Genomic DNA, 13,989 nt, shown 5'->3' with positions numbered 1-13,989 from the left:
ACACATACGGTTCGGTTTGGGTATCACGGAAACTTGACTTGAATTTCATCACTGACAACCCTAATTGCAGTGCACAATAATTATTGGAGAGTTGGAAGATATATAGCCAATGTAAATAAAATTTTAATTGATTCTATTCACCTTTGGTCGGAGATTAAATCAAAGGTAGACAAGATCGGTTGACTTAAATTTTTGTTATATTGACGGCCTATTGTATGATTACTTGTAAAGATTTTTTCTTTAAAGAAAACCATGTGTTGACAATCCATTTAAGTATTTTTTGCAAAGAAAAATAGGGATTAACCCCGGTCCCTAGAAAAAAAAAAGAAATTTTATTAAATTGCATATAATCACTAGGAGCATATTCCATTAATAAATAAAATCATTTAACTAGACTGACGGTGGATTAATATTCTGAGCTTAATTGAATTATATAAACTGAACCCGTGAAGGAGGGAAAATTTTGGCCAAGCCATGGGGAGTAGGATTGGTCGAAATACTCATAGGTAAAAGACAGGGTTCTGAGCTTTAATTTTCATGAGTAAAGATTACGATAAACTTTAAATTAGGTCGTGGGACGATGGATTATTTTTATTATTATCTTGATCCTTTTCTTTTTTTTTGTGTAAATCTCGACGAATATTTCGAGGTGGGTTGAATATATTGCTTTTCTTTAATTAAGACAAATTCCCTATTTTGAAAATACACAAAATATTGCATCTCATAATAGATTAGGATAGATTTTTACATAGGATTGCATGCTTAGATGTTAGCTAGAGATTCTATACAGGTTTCCTAGTTAGAATAGGATTTAATTCAAATTATTTCCTAGTTTTGATAGGATAATATTTGTTCTTGATAATTTCTTTCCATTAATATTTAATTACAACTTTGATAAAAGTCCAAAAAAATAAACACGGGCATGTCATGTATGATTAAACGCCTAATTTACTTGTCATCATGTCACATTATCATCTATGACATGTCATCCTCTATGCCACATCACCGTATATGCCATGTCACATGCCATATCATATGTAATGTCATCAATTCCATGTCATTTAGTGATTTCATATTTAGGGTTATTTAATTTAGAATGCATGGCATATTAGTATAGATTGCATGTTTAACTTTATTAGAATTGCAAATCGTAAGCTTTCATAAATGAAAAGAAAAAAAAATCAAACACAAGATACTAGATTAGAATTGTTGATTAGTTAGTAGAGATCATGTTATGTTAGATTAGCATTTCCTTGCAATAAATATTTTGCAGATGTTTGGGAAATTAATTAATGTGCTTTGCCTACAGCAAAGTATCTAAATTCTATTCATATTCTAGCAATGTATCTCTACTTTTGATTATTAAGTGTTATTTTCATTATTTGTGTATCCGCATGATCATTTACATGTTAATGGCTAGGTTTAAAATCAATTTAAGTTGCTTGCAAAATATTTTTGAAAAAGGAAAAAAAAAATGTATTGTAAATAAGTTCCAAATCCATTTAACCTTTAGCTCGTAAAAGAAGAGTACTCTTTCACACTTTATTTGGATTCTAACCAATCTAATAAAAATATATATGGCAACTCCAAAATGAATTTAATTTAATTGTTAAGAACTAAAATTAAAGTTGCAAATTAGTTAAGGTTTGGGAAAACTTGAGTTAAATTTAAGTTTAATAATCCATTAGGGCAGATCGCGACATTATGCAACACCTAAAATGGCCCCTTTTTTGTAATCTGCAGTTGGACCCGCCGACTTTTGGGGCAAGTCTTGTCCGTCTGACTCTCAAAGCTCTTCCTACATAAAGTCGTTCAAACGACATATTCCTTTCAAGCGTTCCTTCGCCGCTCTTCCTCGTGAACCGAGGAACGCGTTTGATTGGAAAACAGACTCACAGCAACATGTCCTTTATCCTTAAAAAGTACTGCCCAAAGATCTAGAGATTCCATGACATACAAAAAGGTCTGCATCGATATCATGTGCAGATAGATAAATACATAAAGCATCCCAAGATAGTAATACATACTATGAGCCACCGGCTGTGCTAGGTGAAAGGCTTGTACGCCTCCCAGTCCATGAAGTAGATATAGCTCACATACCATATTTTGTAACGGTTGGACATGATCTTTATAAACACTTAGAAGAGATTGCTACACTGATTGTCCCTCTCCAGCTTTTTTTTTTTTTTTTTTTTTGACGTCGTTCTTATTGAAGAAACCAACATAGAATTTGCCATTTATGAGAATATGCTCATATTCTTGCATTAATTGGTCTACCATGGAACGTCCTCGATAAATGATGCAATTAGTACCTTGTTTACATGTAATTAGTTTATTTGTGAACTATTCTTAAATGTTTAATTTGATCCCTAAACTCTCAATTTTTTTGTTTTTATTTTTATTTTTTGTGACCCAAGAATCGCCGTACAGCCGGCAGCCGATAACGTAATCCCAAAGTGGCGCCACAAGAACCCACCTCCCACGGCATCACAGGTAAGTTGCACAATGGAGGCAAGAAGTTTCGAACCTCTACCCTTTCGGCTGAAGGGTTAAGGCGCAAACCAACTCATCCACCGTGGGGTGGGTAAAACTCTCAATTTGTTTAACCCTCAATTTTCCAACATAGTCAAATAAGTTATTCCACGCTGTTCACAAGTATTCATAATTACATTTTCACCCATATTTTGGAATGTCTTTTCGTTTCAATCCTTTTCCTAAGTTGTTGTTTTTTACTACCTTTTTTACATTTTTAGTATTGATAAATATTACTATTGTTGCATTTAAGTAATTTATATTTCATAATCTCTATAGTAGTAAAACTACAACCTCATTTAGAGCTACATGGGTTGATATTCCTGTTATTTTATGTCTAAGAGTTTTCATAAGGATATCCAGAAATTATATTAATTTATCTATAAATACTCGTTCATATGTTAATCTAAGTCTTTTTCATTATTTAAAAAAACAAAAATTGAAAATTTTCATTCTTAAATATTAGGAACAAGACTTGGATTATTAAAAAAAAAAAATCAACCTATATATTAAGGATTAAGATTTAGATTAATATAAGTGCTAGAATCTATAGATAAATTAATATCATCTTTAGATGTCCTTACAAAAAAAAAAAAAAAGACTTAAAGTAGCATGAATATCAATTCGATATAACTGTAAATGAGGTTTTACTTTTACTATTATATTCATAATTAAAATTTACTTAAACAGAACTACCATAATATTTGTAAAAAAAAAGATAAATAAAAAGATTTACACTTTTTTGTTGATTTAGAAAAACCCTTGAAATGAAAAGATATTTTAAAATCTAGGCGATAGTGTCATTATGAAAGCTTGTGAATAGTATAGAAGGGTTGATAGACTTTGCCATGGAAAGTTGAGGAAATAAATTAAACAAATTAAAAGTTTAAAGCCAACATTGAACATATGTAAATAATTCAAAAACCCACTTGAAAAAATTAAAAAATTAATAATGACATAACACATTGTTACATTGTCTTCAAAATCGTATGGTGGTCATTTCAATAAAGCGAGACTCCTTTTTTATGCTTTTCTATGCTAAACAACATAATTTAAGGTTAATATCATGAAAATCCTAAATTAGTCCACTTGTGATATATTTACTTAAAACTAATTTTTTTATTACCAAAACCCTTAACCAGTATTCCTATGACAAATTTACCTCAAATTAGTTTTTTAATTATCAAAAACCATAAACCTGGTACATCCGTGACAAATTTACTCGAAACTAAATTTTTGATTATCAAAACCCCAAACTAATACACTTATAATAAATTTACCATTTGTCAAATTTAATCTTTAAATTTTCTGACCTAGTGACACATGGTAACGTAGTATGGTGACATGGCAAGTTCACGTGGAAATATATAGAAAACATCAAATTTGTACGCATGTGACAAATTTAACGGTACTCTTGTGATAAATTTAACAATACACCTATGAAAAATTTGAGATTTTTTGTAGCATTAACTCTATGGATTTCCACATGGATTCATGTTACCATGTCTCATCCACATAAGCAAATTTAATAGTAAAATTTGACGAAAGTTAACTGTGAGTAAATTTATCACATGTGTATTAATTTGGAGTTTTTTATGGTAAAAAAATTAGTTCATAATAAATTTATCACAAATGTATCAATTTAAGATTTTCATGGTATTAACCCTATAATTTATTGACAACAACCTATTTTTAAGAAATTTTGGAAAGATAAAGAGAGAAAAATTAAAGTAGTGTGAGATGGAGTGACACCGTATCTGCACTCATTGACTTCTCAAAGTGCCCCGAAGGATATAAATATATTGAAATTTATTCTTAGAACACTGTTTTATTTATCAGGAAATAATCATAGAAACTGTAATTTAATAAATTAAAGAAAAATTATTGGAAGGGAAAAATTGGAAAAAGCAAATGGTGTAATTGGAAGTCACATGTAGGCATTGAAGGGACATGTGGACACAGCCATATACCAACTTCTTGTTGAAAGGTCGGTGGATCACCACTATATTTACATAACTAGAATAGCGCTCATGTGATGCGGCAGAAAAAACTACATTCCTCTCGTAACCCTTTGTCCAGATAATAAATTATTTCAAGATCATAGTTCTTTTAACAAAAGAATGTTTTTGTTGAAATTTAATCAATACATCATCACAATTAGGATAATTGTACCATCTGGTAATAGTATCATCATATTCCAGCTTCTCATCCTAAATTTGATTTTCATATAATAAGCTCATTTACGGCACATTAACCGATTGGTATGAAAAAAAAAGGAGTCAAAGTACATCTCTATGCTTAAAAGACAAGTCCAAAATCTTTATTTTTTTTTTCAGTGATTGATTTAATAAATAATGAAATAAAGAGGAAAACAAGGGAAAAAAGTAGGCTACACGGAATCTTATATTTGTTTGACCAAAAAGAAAAAAGAAAACAAAAACAGTGGAGCATGCTAAATACTTTAGCGCCCCGAATTTCGCGCCAAAACCATTGGACCAGCAATGCCTAATTTTTTAATCATAACCAGCGTCTATGTATATATTTTACGAGTTAAAAAATATTAGATAGTAGTCATGATTGAATATGATCTTCGTAAGAAATTGAATTCGCTAAACTTAGTCACTTTTCAAGTGATGTATTTCTACAAACCAATTTAAGGAAAATGACATTGGAAGTGTTACAACTTTCATACAATAGTCAATTTAGTATCAAAACTTTTTTAGCAAACACTTCAATGCCACTTTGGTAAAAGAAAAAATAATCATTTAAATGCCATCGCTGTTTTAGGTTTCTAGAAAAATACAATGTGGCTATATTCTACATTTTTCTGACTGACATGGCTCATTGAAACGACGTCATTTCAGCCATTAGTTTTCCCCCAATTAACAAATGGGTGATAAATCCCAATTGTTCTTCAAATTGTAACCCTAAAGTGTCAAATTGAGGCAAAATTAAAGTCGTTTCTAGTGTTTTGATTATAAGTGCCCCTTGCTTATTTTGACACTAATGACTGTGGAGCTCGTCTCTTTCTAACGTAGCCGTTCACTCGATGGCCAAAATTCGTGTGCTGGAGCCTGTGGTCGTCCTAGTTTTAGCATGGATATGGTGAAGAAAACAAGAGGTTGAAGAAGAACAGAGAAAAGATAGGAGAGGAATTTTGGGAAGAGAGAGAGAGAATCAATTTTTTCAAATATCATCGTTTTGGATTTTTCTATCACCGCATCATTTTATCCATTTTCCATTCTATAGTTTATTTTATTTTCCCAAAAAAGACCACATATGACTCTTTGCTGGAATATGTTGTTGGATGCACTTAAGTGATTTTTTTAACTAATGTGACACTTAAATGTTCGATCGAAAAGTTTTAGCATTAAAGTAACGCCATACGGAAGTTATAATACTCCTAGTCTTCTTTTTTTAATCAATCATTTTTCTCTATATATGTGGACTCAATCAAATTGTTTATTGAACACTCATGATAGTAAAGCAAATACATTTGTGTTTCCTCATTTGTCTTTTTTTTTTCTGCAACGTGACATGTTATCATTTTAAAGGATGTTGCTCTCCCATTTGTGAAAAAAGCCTTGTGGCAGTCCTTTCCTCGAGATTTACCTGAGGCACTCGCAATATACATGGGACCTATAGATTCCGTACATGGAAAACTTTTTTAATCATCGACGAAAATGTAAATGTTGCATGTAAAAATCATCCTGTAAGATATGTCGGGGGGGCCAAATTAGATTAGAAACATTCTACAAAGAAAGGGTTACCATTGTGACAAAAAAATTCAGATCGAGACAAAGTTGAGAGAGCAAATCTATACTAAGGCATTGTAAGAGATAAAAGGCAAACCCGACTCAACGAAAAAGGGAAAACGAGGTGGGAATAAAGCTCGAGAAATTACAAGCCAAAGGCTACGAGACAGAAAGCGGAGTTACCTTTTCGTGCTGTTCTTTTAAACTTCAAAAGAGATGAAAAGGCCTCAATTTCTGAAAGTATCTTAACTCTCGTCAGAAACGACTCCAAGAGGGGAAAATGCTTCACTGCCGTCGCCAAATTTCGTGCCCTTGTACTGTTTCGTCACGGGGGTGGTTCAGATAGTTTTGTATTCTTCTGTCGGATTCGAAGACTATGCATCAGTCCTGTTTGGATGAAATGTGTACTTTTCTTTGAATTGTGAATTCAAATAATTATGGAAATATGTAATGGATGAGGTCTTTGGCTCGAGTATATATGATCTTGCTTTTGCTCAAGAACTAGCAAAATGTTAAATTTGAGGGTTTGATAACTCTATTAAAAAAAGAAGAAGTTATTTTACATATTTTAAGTAACAAATAATACAATATCTATGAGAAAATATTTGGAATTCCTTCTAATTATTCGAATTTTGCTTGTTTATGCAGCATGAGATATGAAGAGGATCAAGAAAAAAGGGCAAAAATTAAGGATCCCGTGATTTGTTCTCTAATTTTATCATTAAGCGTTGAAAGATAAATATCAAATCAAAGATTCTCTAATTTACTCCCTGATTTTATGCAAAAAATAAAAAATTGTTTGGGGATACGAGTCTTGGATGTATCCTATAAATATGGGAACATTGAGAGCTTGGAAAGATAGCTAACTTTTTATTTTTAGATCATTTTTCATTATTCTAAGAGTTTTTCAAGCTTTTGGGGGAGAAGACAAAAATGATAAGAGAATTCTTGTCCCTTGATTTGATTTATATTTTCGTTTTTTCTTCTACTATATTCTAATTTTTTTTTTTTTGTTGGGGATATGATATAACTTAAACATATTCATGTGAGTAATATATTATTACACTTACTGCTTTTAAATGATTGGCCATCATTTGAATGATTTAATGTGTATGTTTAAGACTAAGAAGTGATAATATGCAATTGCTTCTTATAAAATATAACCGTGAGTTAATGTGGATGGAGATATACCACATAATTTGTGTAGTTTTCAGTGATAAGTTAATCCAAAAGATTGATTATAAACAAGAAATGTTAACAAAATTTAATGCATTATGTTTATTTAAATTCACATAAAGATATGGTCGATTGACATACTGAGTGGATTTGCTATACCTAGAGATATGATAGTAAATAGATTTAGAAATTTTGGTATCACATATTTGATATGTTTCTTGTTTGCGTAATAATTTGAAATTTATATCTAGTAGTTATGGTGAAATTAGATGCACTAACATATTTATTCGATTGATTTACTACATTTAATTCGAAATTTTGTTTCTATGTTTGTCAATTTTAATTTATTCTCGATTTTATTTTGATTTGTTAGATACATTTTAGAATTAGTCCATTTTTAATATTTAATTGGTTTATTAATCATCAATCTCTGTTGGACAATATCTATTCTCATCATTATATTACTTGTTCAATTGTTTATCGCATTTAGAATTTCACGAACAATGGACTAAAAATAATGGAGAAGAAGAAGAGAATCGAAAATTGGAACCAATTTGAACTATGTTTCCTATTCGGGTCAAACGCAGTTCGAGTCACAGCAAACACACACCTAACTTTTTTGGTTGGGTTCAGGTATCACAGAAACCTCACCCCAATTGAACCATTGACAATCCTATTATTGGAAAGATGAAACAAATATGGCTAGTGTAAATAAAAATTTAATTGCTTTTATTCACCTTTTGTTCTAGATTAAATCAAAAGTAAAAAAGATAGGTTGACTACTATTTTTGTTATGTTGATGGCCTATGCGATGATTACCTGTAACTATTTTTAGTTTATAGAAAATCATGTGTTGACACCTAAATTTTGGCTACCCATTACATAGAAAATTAGGGATCGACTTCAGTCCCAACAAAAAATAATTATTTTCAAATTGCATATAATCACTAGAGTATATTTCATTAATAAATAAAAGCATTTAACTGGACCGACGGTGGATTAATGATCTAAGTTTAGTTGAATTATATAAATCAAACCCTTGAAGGAGGACAAAATTCAGCCAAGCCATGGGGAGCAGACGAGTCGAAATTTTCATGAGTAAAGGACAGGATTCCGAGATTAAATTATAATGAGTAAATATTATAATGATCTTTAATTTAAGTCATGAGATAACGGATCATTTTTAATATTATCTTAATCCCTTCTTCTTTTTTTAATCTCGATGAATATCTTGAGGTGGGTTGGATATATTGCTTACTTTAATTAAGATAACTTTCCTATTTTGAAAATACAAAAATATTGCATCGCATGATAGATTATGATAGATTTTTCATAGGATTGCACTTTGATGTTATCTAGAGTACTAGATAATTTATTTCCATTAATTTTTAATTTCAAATTTAATAAAATTCCCAAAAATAAATATGTGCATGTCCTGTAGGATTAAATGCATTATTTACTTGTCATCATGCCACGTCATCATCTGTACCATGTCATCCTCTATGCCACATCATCGTATACGCCATGTCACATGTCATATCATATGACATGTCATCAATTTCATCTCATTTAATGATTGCATGTTTATGGTCATTTACTTTAGAATACATGGCATATTAAAATAGATTGTATGTTTAACTTATTTTAGAATTGCATATAGTTAGCCTTCATAAATAAAAGAAAAATAATCAAACAAAAGAGAATTAATTAGAGTTGTTACTTACTTAGGTGAAATCATGTTATGTTAAGTTAGCTTTTCCTTTAAATAAACACTTTGCAGATATTTGGGAAATTAATTACTGTACTTTGCCAGGTATTTAAATTCTATCCATATTCTAGCAATTTAGCATTCCTTTCACAAAATACTTTGCAAATATTTAGGAAATTAATTAATGTGCTTTGCTTGCAATGAGGTATTTAAATTCTTTTCTAATTCTAGCCATTTATTTATTACCTTTAATTATTGAGTGGAGGTGAGCATGGTCCTGAGTGGGCGGCTCTCACCTTAGAACCGAAAACCACCTACTAAGGACTGGTTTTAAAAAATTGGAATCAGAAACCACTAGTTGATTCCATAAATCCACTTAGGAATCAAACCGCTAGTTCGATCTAGTTTCTAGGTGGGTCCATAGAACCGGTCCCCATTACCTTAGACTTCATACACCAACCCAAGAAGGGCATAGTCCATGCAGTTTCAAAGGCCACAAATGGGATAAGTGTCTTCCATGAGAGATTACCGCAAGCCTCTCCCTAGAAACACTAGAAATTGTGAGTTTCATTTGGAATTGGTACAAGACTTGTCAGTTTCATTTGGACCACAATACAAATGATAAGTGACCATTCATTCTACTGTTTGGCTTGTTCTTCACCAAGACTCACCCGACAACTAGGGGATGTATTGATTCTTGCCGAGGTTGACATCAAAAGGGCTAAAGTAGGTTCGACAACAAGGCATTGTGCAAGAGGCAATATGTGAGAGCAATTATATCTACTTCTAATTACTCGAAAAGGTGAACATGAATCCATCGCCTTTTTAGATAAACAGTGTACTTGAAAATTTTAATTTGAATACATTAAATGAATGTGTTGATCCAACTAAACTATATTGGGATCTTTCAATAAGCATTACAACTTCAAAGCATCTACACGCACAACTATGTTGGGATCTTTTGATAAGCATTACAACTTTAGAGCATCCACACGCACGCACGCACGCACGCGCACACACACACCCACCCACCCCCTATCCAGTATGGGTGGGTGGATGGACAGTTCCATGGTTGGAATCGAGAACCATACAAGTACTCACTGATTCCAATTTATTGAAATTGAAAACCGGACTAGTCCCTATGGGAGCCGCCGGTTTTGAGTTGGTCCAGTTCGATTTCGAGTAGTTCGGGTGGTTTCCCATTCATTTGCACACTCCTATTATTGAGTGTTATTTTTATTGTTTATGCACCCACATAATCATTTCACATGGTAGTTGCTAGGTTTAAAATCAATCCAAATTGTTCTCTAAAATATCTTTGAAAACATAAGAAAAAATGTACTTTCAAGAGCATTAGAGTAATTTAGTATAACTAAGTCCTCGAATTTATTTAATCTCCCGCACTTTACTTGAGTTTTTAATCGATCCACAAAAAAACAGATTAATGATAATTGCAACATAAAATTGACTTGCGTGTTAAGAACAATAACCAAAGCTGTGAATTGGTAAGAATTTGGAAAACTCCGAGTTAAGTTTAGGTTTAATAATCCATTACTTTGGGTCGCTACGTTACGCAACACCTAAAATGGGCCCCCATTGGGAATTTGCAGTTGGACCCGCCAACTTTTGGGACAAATCTTGTCCATCTGACTGTCAAGCTCTTCGTACATCAAAACTTTCGGGCAACATATTCCTTTCAAGCATTCCTTGGCCGCGTTCCTCGGTCCGCCGCTCTTCCTCGTGAACCGAGTAACGCGTTTGACAGGAAAACAGACTTACAGCAACAAGTCCGTTGTCCTAGAAAAGTACTGCCCAAACATCTAGAGATTCCATGACGCACAAAAAGGTTTGCATGGATATCATGTGCAGATAGATAATACATAGAGCAGTCTGAGATAGTTATTCATACTATGAACCACCGGCTATGCTAGGCGAAAGGCTTGTATGCCTTATGGTTGATGAAAGAGGTTATCACTCAAAGGTCATATTTTGTAATGGTTGGACGTGATCTTTATAGTAACACTTAGAAGAGCTCACTCACTGATTGTCCCTCTTCAATATTTTTTGATGTCGTTCACATTGAAAAAAAAAATGGATAAGTGTTACAAAAGTCCTAAAACTTGTCAAGAAAATATAATTGAGTCATAAAACTTGCAAAAAGTACAATTAAGTCCTAAAAATTGTCAAATTGTTTCAATCCAGTCTTAAAGTTAATGCCGTCAACTTTTTTAACGGAAAATGCTGACATAACATTTAAAATTAATTTTTATTTTCCATGTGGCTTTTCTAATTTTTATTTAAAATGGATTTAAAAATTAAAAAAAAAAAAGTGAAAATTTATTTAAATAAGAAAACAGTTCAAAAAAAAAATGGCGGCCTTGCCTGAGACAGTCACTAGCCCCTCCAGCGAAGCTTTCATTTTTTTCTTTTTTTCTTTTTTTTTTTGAAATGTTTTCTTTTTTTAATTTTTAAATCTATTTTAAAAAATTGAATAAAAAAATAATTAAAAAAAGCCACATGGAAAATGAAAAATTATTCAAAATTCCACGTCTGCGCCACATTAGCATTTTCCGTTAAAAAAGTCAACGGCGTTAACTTTAGGACTCGATTGAAACAATTTGATAAGTTTTAGGACTCAATTGCACTTTTTTGCAAATTTTAAGACTCAATTGCATTTTCGTAACAAGTTTTAGGACTTCTGTAGCACTTATCCCAAAAAGAAAAACCAACATAGAGTTTGCCAATTACGAGAACATGCTCATATTCATGCATCTAGTCTAATGTGGAACGTCCTTGATAAATGATGGAACTAATACTTTGTTTGCTCCTCCAAAAGAGAGGTATTATGAGACTTTGTAATTCATTTATCCTTAAATTATTCTTAGATGTTTAATTCAATCCCTAAACTCTCAATTTGTTTAACCCCAACTTTCCAACAAAGTCAAATAAGTCCTTCCATACTATTCACAAGTTTTCATAATTATACTTTTATCCATATTTTGGAATATCTTTTTATTTCAATCCTTTTCCTAAATCACTAAAATAATATGTTAGCTTTTTACTACATTTTTACATTTTTAGTATTGATAGATATTACCATAGTTGCATTTAAGTAATTTCTATTTCATGATCTCCATCATAGTAAAACTACAACCTCATTTAGAGTTGTATGGGTTATGTCTAAGGGTTTTTACAATGATATCTAGAAATTTTATTAATTTTTCTATAGGTGGTCGTTCTTATATTAATCTAAATCTTGTTCATTGTTTAAAAAAATAAAATTTGAAAAAAATTCAATCTAAAATATTAGGAACAAGGTTTGGATTTATATTTTTTTTTTCAATCTATATATATTAAGGAACAAGATTTAGATTAATATAAGTACCAGAATCTATAGATTAATTAATATTGTCTTAAAATGTCCTTATGGAAAAACTTAGACTTAAAATTGCATGAATATCAACCCTATATAATTCTAAATGAAATTTTACTTTTACTATTATATATTCATAGTTAAAATTTAGTTAAATGGAACTACCATAAAGATAAAAATAAAATAAAAAGATAGATAAGAATATATCAACAAAAGATATTTTAAAAACTGGGTTGTGAATAGTACTGAAGTGTTGATAGACTTTGTCATGGAAAGTTGAGAAAAAATAAATTAAACAAATTAAAAGTTTAAAGACTACATTAAACATATGTGAATAATTTAAAAACCACAGTGAAAGAATTAAAAATTCAATAATGATATTACACATCGAGCCAAAGTTTTAGATATTATTAATGTAATTTCCCCAACTTTTTTCTACATGGATCATCCTACTCTTGAAGTTTTTATATTTTAGCTTTGAACTTGACAATAATCAGGGAGGAGGAAGAGGGGACCATATAAAAAGGAAAAATGCTTGCATAATGGTTCGCAATATAACAACCATACTTTAACCCCAAGTGTTAGGAATAGCAATATATATATAGACACACATATATAAAAGTCGTGGGAAAACCCACCTTTGGTCTTGTGGCTGGCATTCCACCGTGACACTATTACACGGTTACACGCTAGCAGTGCTCTATAAAAAAATCCAAATTGCGATTCTAACCTCTGGCTTCTCCTTCTGTATTCTTCACTTGCCATGTTTAAACAATCATTTTTTTTTCTTTTTTCCTATCACTGGAATCTATGTGGACTATTAGAGAAAGATCATCAATATGTTGTTATGATATATGTTGGCATACCAGTTACAACTCTAAGAAAAGTTGCCTACTTAATATTAGCTGTTATAACATATGTTGGCGTACTATATTATGATATCGAGACGACTCCTTGCCATACATTATTAATAGAATTATGCTAATTTATTATATTACAATTGTTATTAATTCAACACATCAATGCAAAGAGATGAAAGAATAATAGATATTGCTACGTTGTTTTCAAAATTGCATGGTGGTCATTTAAATAAAGCTAGATGCCTTTTTATGCTTTTCTATGTTAAACAATAAATTTTATTGACAATAACCTATTTTAAGAAATTTTGGAAAGATAAAGAGATAAAAATTAATGTGACATGGAGGGACACCGTATCTGCATTCATTGACTTCTCAAAGTGCCCCGAAGGAGATAAATATATTGAAATTTATTCTTAGAATACTATTTTACTTACCAGGAAATTAATCATGGAAACTGTAATTTAATAAATTAGAGAAAAATAATTTGAAGGAAAAATTGTAAAAAGCAAATGGGGTAATTGGAAATGTCACATGTAGACATTAAAGGAACATGTGGACACAACCATATATCAACCTCTTGTTGAA

The sequence above is a fragment of the Eucalyptus grandis genome, chromosome 8 (assembly GCF_016545825.1).
Source record: "Eucalyptus grandis isolate ANBG69807.140 chromosome 8, ASM1654582v1, whole genome shotgun sequence".
Classification (NCBI taxonomy): Eukaryota; Viridiplantae; Streptophyta; class Magnoliopsida; order Myrtales; family Myrtaceae; genus Eucalyptus; species Eucalyptus grandis.
This window is presented reverse-complemented; position numbering follows the sequence as displayed.